This window comes from Papaver somniferum, chromosome 9 (assembly GCF_003573695.1).
Source record: "Papaver somniferum cultivar HN1 chromosome 9, ASM357369v1, whole genome shotgun sequence".
NCBI classification, from domain to species: Eukaryota; Viridiplantae; Streptophyta; class Magnoliopsida; order Ranunculales; family Papaveraceae; genus Papaver; species Papaver somniferum.
Window position 1 is genome coordinate 193,462,336 of NC_039366.1, and position 5,914 is coordinate 193,468,249.

A 5,914-nucleotide genomic window follows, 5' to 3' on the forward strand; every position below is an offset into this window, starting at 1 on the left:
TACTTACATATTGATAGGTGCACTATTTGCACTAGTTAGGTACTCAAATGCTTTGTTTTCTTGGTAGTTTTTGTATCATTATGCTTTGATTTTGTTTGTTTTGAGTTTCTTAGGTGTTTGAAGCTATCTTAACCAAAAGGAAGTGGAACTCGTTCAAATTCGGGATTTCTTCACATCACCTTGAAGAGGACGAAAAGACGAAGGAAACGGCGAAAGAATGAGGTCATTCCGACCTTGTGTGAAAAAGTTATAAGCATTTGAAGCGAGTCGAATTTGCAACAACTGAGACAGCACAGATTCTATAAAGGCACCCGCCTGAATCACACAAGGGAGCCTAGGAAAGAAACTGAACTGTCAGTCTTCCAAGACTGACAGTTGAAAGCATAAAGTTATTATCTTCTTCACTTCAAATTTCAGAAAGCAACAGAGAGCGTATCGGTGATCGGAACTTGGAGGTGTGCTGCCAGCGATGAGCAAGCAGGTGCATTATCAGCAATCATGGAGAATGGAGATGGGTCTGTTATGCCGAGTAAACATGGGAGGAGTTCGAGTTTATATGGGAGCTGAACTGTGGTTGTCGAAGGCAGTGATAATACAGAGATATTTGCTGCTGCCATGCTCGGTCTGGAATAATGGGAACTCGAGCAGATGAAGAGCAGTTGCCGTTAACGATGACTGCTACTGCGATGACTGCTGGTGATGAAGTAGCGTTAACAGGGTTGTGATGTACAGTAGTAGCTAACGATGAAGACTGAGGCTGCTGATAATGCCGAGAATGGAGTTAAGCTGTGGCATGAATTGCGATTGTGATGTTGCAGCTGATAATCACGGGAGCAGCAATGGTTCGAGCTGTTGATGGCAAGGAAGTAATGAAGGTTGAGAATTCAGGAAGATGTGGAGCTCGAGTTTGTGCTGTGTGTGGAGTTAAATGGGTCTCAGTAAACATCAAAGTTGTGCTGATGCCATTGAATGGCAGTAGTGTCGATCTCAAGCTGTGGGGTTGCTATTAATTGGAAGTCGCGCAGTTGGCTGCAGAGGTGTTTTTGCGATATGGAAAGATAGTGTTGGCAGTGAAGAGTTGAGCTTGAGATTTTCAGGGAGATGAAGAGAAACAGCGATGATGCTTGGTGATAGTGATGCGATATTGAGTTAACTGTGTAATACAGAGAAGGAAGGAGTCTCGATGATATTTGCTGCTGAGTGACGAGACACAGTGGAGAAGAGAAATCTGAGTTTGGGAGAAATGGAAAACTCAGATGATGTTAGTTTCCACGGAGGGATGTATCACCGGGGGAAATCGGATGAGGTTGGAAAATCCAGGGAGATATATTTTTCACGGACAGCCTGGTGTACGTGAGTTTTTGGCCGGAAACAAAAAAAATCCAGATGTTTTATATTTTCACTATTAGTCGAGTGTCCGTGAATCTTACGGGAGAAACATAAAAAGTCAGGGGAATTTATTTGATTTTTGTTAAAGGGAGAGCAAAATGCGATCCGAGAAGAGCAAAAATCGCAGTCGACTCATTAACTAGGTTCGTTAGGATTTATTTTTCCAACTCAGTCCAAAATACCGGGGACTCAGCGGGGACTCACTTGTATCTTTTTAAAAAGTTTGTTTATAGATGATTTTGAGTCAGAAGGTGATGTTAAATTATTGGATATGTTCAGTCCGAAACATTGCTGGATAGTATACAAATCCCTTTCCCACTCCGTATACCAGAATGCCAATGATGAGATACGAATGATTTAATAAGTCAGTTCAAAAAGTTTCAGAACCTATCTTAAAGAAGTTTTTGTATTTTCAGTTTTAAAATTATAGTTTCTAGGGTTCATGGTCAGTTTACATGAAAAAGGAGACGGTAAACAAGAAAAGGAAAGTTGTTTTTGAACACGCGTCAAGAATATGTGTGGCTAGTTAGGATATTTTGGACCGAGTTAAAAAATTATATTGAGTTGGCCCTAATTAATGAGTAGATCACGATTTTTGCGCTCCTCGGATCGCATTTTGCTCTCCCTTTAACAAAAATCAATTTATTTCCCACGGAGGCATGTATGTCCGCGGAGTCGAAGAGGAATGGATCGTATTGTCAGCTGCTTGGAACTGACAGGCCAAAGAGAGCCAAGAACGGATTTGGGCTGGACTTTATACATAGGCCCATTGGATGTTTCAGAAAATACTACTCACGCGTAGCATTTGAGCGTGACCTGAGGTCAGGTCAAGTACCCGGGATATCTTCAGTACATATACAGGAGATTGGAGGATCAATATCTATATCGCACTTTGGAAGAGAAGAAGAGAGCTAGGGTTTGGCGATTTTGGCGTTTAATCATCACTATTGAACCTAGGGTTTGCTTTCTTTTTCTTGTTATTATTTTTCATGAGTTTTAAGAAATCCATGAGTAGCTAAATACTTCATATTGGTTAAGGATGTAGTCGGATATCATAAACATGCCACTAAATTAATATATTGGGTTTGTTTTCTCAATCAAATTATTATTGTCTTGTTCTACGATTTATTTTCGAATATGATTGTTTGTTTAGAAGCGCTACTAAATGGGCACGAACGCATTTCTAAAGCTAGGCTAGGGTTTTGAGATACGTAATTGTTGATAAACCTTGTCATAAGTAGTATATTGTGATTACCAATTGTATTCAAAACCTTTGTGTGATTGCAAGTAGAAGCTTGACCTATGTTATATAGTTTACTCGTAGTATTTCTATTGCATGGATTAGTCTAATTCTTAGAACTTAAGGCTCTTGGAGGATTAAACCTTTTAGCACGTTGCATTAGGTTGTTCGCTAAGTTATATTCATCGTTATGGTATGTGATGACATAAGAAATTTACCGTAGCATGCTCTCGATGGGGTACTTTAGGACTCTTGATACTGAATGATTGAGTGACAACACCAGTTATTAGTCGAAGTGCATGTATTAAGATTGATGATGAACCCTTAACCAGTATTCTCAAGTTATTGATTCTCTTTATTCATTCTTTGTTATTATTATTATTTTAATTATTTTTGACCAAAATCAAAAATCCCCCCGGGTTACTTAAGTTTTCAATTACGAATAACAACCCATATCTCTTTGTGGAACGAATCTGTTCTTATTACTATACTATTATTTATAATTGTGAAGTGAAAAAACTTAAATTATTTTTGCGACGATTGACAACCGACAACATATGTATTGAGCAATTCAGTATATTTATATATAAAATTTATCCAGAATTGTGTGTGCAGCAACAATCCCAAATACTTTGTAAATTCTATTAATCTCACGCCAGCATTATTCACTAATGTATGGCTTGCTGAGTATTTTTCTATGCTATGTTCCCCAGTTGAACTCTTAACATTGACATGGCAGGACGATTAATTTTCGCTCGCAACCGAGTCGCATGAATCTCTCGAAGTGTCATGATTAAGATCTACATGAAAGTATTTAGTCAGAAGCACATTGTGATGCTCTTTGAGAATAAAAGTAGTGATTTTGTTAGGGATGAACATGGTGTCGGTTAACCGTTGAAAACCGATCGAACCAGACCAATAAGAAAGAAACTGAACCAGACCATTTAGATTTGGATTGGTTCGGTAAAAAAGTTGAAAAAACGACATTACTGGTTTGGTTTTGGTTTGACCTGAAAACCGAACCAAAAACCATTGGAAAACCGATAAATATAGACCGTTGATTAATATCAGATATATTCAATCCACACCCTTCGTATTTCTTAAGTTATAACCCAAGTATACATTGATTTCGTCGGCCTAATTTTCAGTTTTTCACTTCACATCTCTTCGCCTCCTTCTTCAGTTCATAGAACAGAAACTAAAGTTAGGAGAAATCAAAAATCAAATCATGAATCGTGAATCGTGATCTCTAAACTCTAGTAGAATCTAATCATCCCCTCATTCTTCTTCTTCTTCTCCTCCTCCTTCTTTTCAGGAGAAATCTGTTCATATGAGTTTGTAACCTGTCAGTGTTAGCTAGGGTTTACTAGTAGAAGGTATCATCTTCATTCTTCAGACGAAATAAACAAGTGAACATCTAATTTCTTTTAAGAGGTATCATATTTATGTAACTTAGGTTACTTGATTTACATGATTTATATTTAATCTAGGGTTTACTAAAATGATTTGATTTTGCTTGTTTTGTTTTTTTGCAGGATTAAGTTGATTTCTTTGATTCAACTATGGAGGAATCAGGATCAACACCAGTAAGATATTTTTCCTCAAGAATTAGAAAAATAGGATTCTAAAATTTGCAATTCGTTCTTTTAACAATTTTTTACTAAAATCCAGCTCTTTTTTGCGCACCCAACTTTAATATTATAACACTTGATAATGATGATGTTGATTTAGCAGTGAACTTATATTCACAATATTTAGTTAAATATATTGATCTATTAAGTATTATGACCTGATTTACACAGGCTTGTTCATAGTTGTGAGTGTCAAACAATGACAGATATGTTCCAATAAAACTCCAACCTTTGGATATCTACGTGTAGACAGTGGGTATCATGGGATTAGCTTTAGCTGAGAGGACATCCAGTGAATTTATCTACTCCTTAATTACAGAATACTTCTTTGTGCATATAAAGTGTATCATATAAACTCCAACCTTTGAATGCACTTTACTTATCTTTTTAATAAGTAGTATTTGAATGCACTTTGATATGCTTTTTTTACATGTTATCTGATTTGAATTTCTGCCTTGTTTATATTTAGGCTTCCGTTAACTCAAATGCATTGTTGCCACCACTACATCCTCCTCCAAGATCTTCTAACGCCTCTACAGAAGTTATTTCAGTTGGAAAAGTACCAACTACTGGTGAAGCTCCATCTGCACCAGCTTCCAATGTTTCCGATGCTGGTACCATCACTGGCACTGCAACATCTTCTAAGAAGCGGAAGAAAACTTCATGGTTATGGGATCACTTTGATCTGGACCCTCCTCCTTCGATAATGGTAACTTGCAAGAAATGTAAACAGAGAATGAAAGCTGACTCTTCTACACATGGGACCGGCTCCTTGAATAACCATTTAAGAAAGTGTCTGAATCTTATTCCTAAGGATTCTGGTCAGTCGACTCTTTATTTTGAATCTGCTAGGCTGGGAGAAGATGAAAAGTTAGTTTTTGTAACTTTTTGTCAGGATTCGTGTAGAAAAGTATTGATTATATTCATCATAGTGGATGAGCAGCCTTTTAGAATAGTTGAGGGGGAAGGTTTCCGAGAATTTTGCAGGGTACTTGAGAGTAGATTCAAGATACCATCTCGTATCACTGTACGGAGAGATGTTATGGAACTGTTTGAGTACGAGAAAGTGAGATTGAAGAATTATTTCAAGGTTAATAAAGTCAGAGTTTTCCTCACCACTGACACATGGAGCTCACTTCAGAAGTTGGGATATATGGTTATTACAGCACATTGGATAGATGCTAACTGGAAGTTGCACAAGAAGATCATTAGTTTCATCCAAATTGTAGGTCATAGCGGTGAGACTATTGGTAGGATGATAGGAACATGCTTGTTAGATTGGGAGATCGAAAATGTGTTTACTATAACTTTAGATAACGTTTTTGCCAACGATGTAGCTATAACATATCTGCAAAACCAAGTGCTCAGAAAGAATTCAGATTTAGTGAAGGGTTTCTTACAAGTGAGATGCGCTGCTCACGTCCTTGCCCTTGTTGTAAAACATGGAGTGAAGGAGTATGACATCTCAATTAAGAGAATAAGGGCAGTGGTGAAGTATTGTATGAGTTCTCCTGCAAGATTGAAAAAATTTATGGACTGTGTCGCTTACGAAAAGATTGAATGCAAGAAGGGTTTGGTCCTAGATGTAGACCCCCGTTGGAATTCGACATTTATTATGTTAGACTCAGCTGAGAAGTATCAACCAGCTTTTGAG

The 5,914-nt window shown here is 37.5% G+C and overlaps 1 long non-coding RNA gene across 1 annotated transcript; it reads left to right on the top strand.

The window, feature by feature from the left end:
- Positions 1-3,967: 3,967 nt before the first annotated feature.
- LOC113310603 lies at positions 3,968-4,792 on the top strand. The gene is made up of 3 exons (XR_003341266.1): positions 3,968-4,063; positions 4,165-4,215; positions 4,730-4,792. It is a non-coding gene; the product is annotated as an uncharacterized LOC113310603 (long non-coding RNA).
- Positions 4,793-5,914: the final 1,122 nt, after the last annotated feature.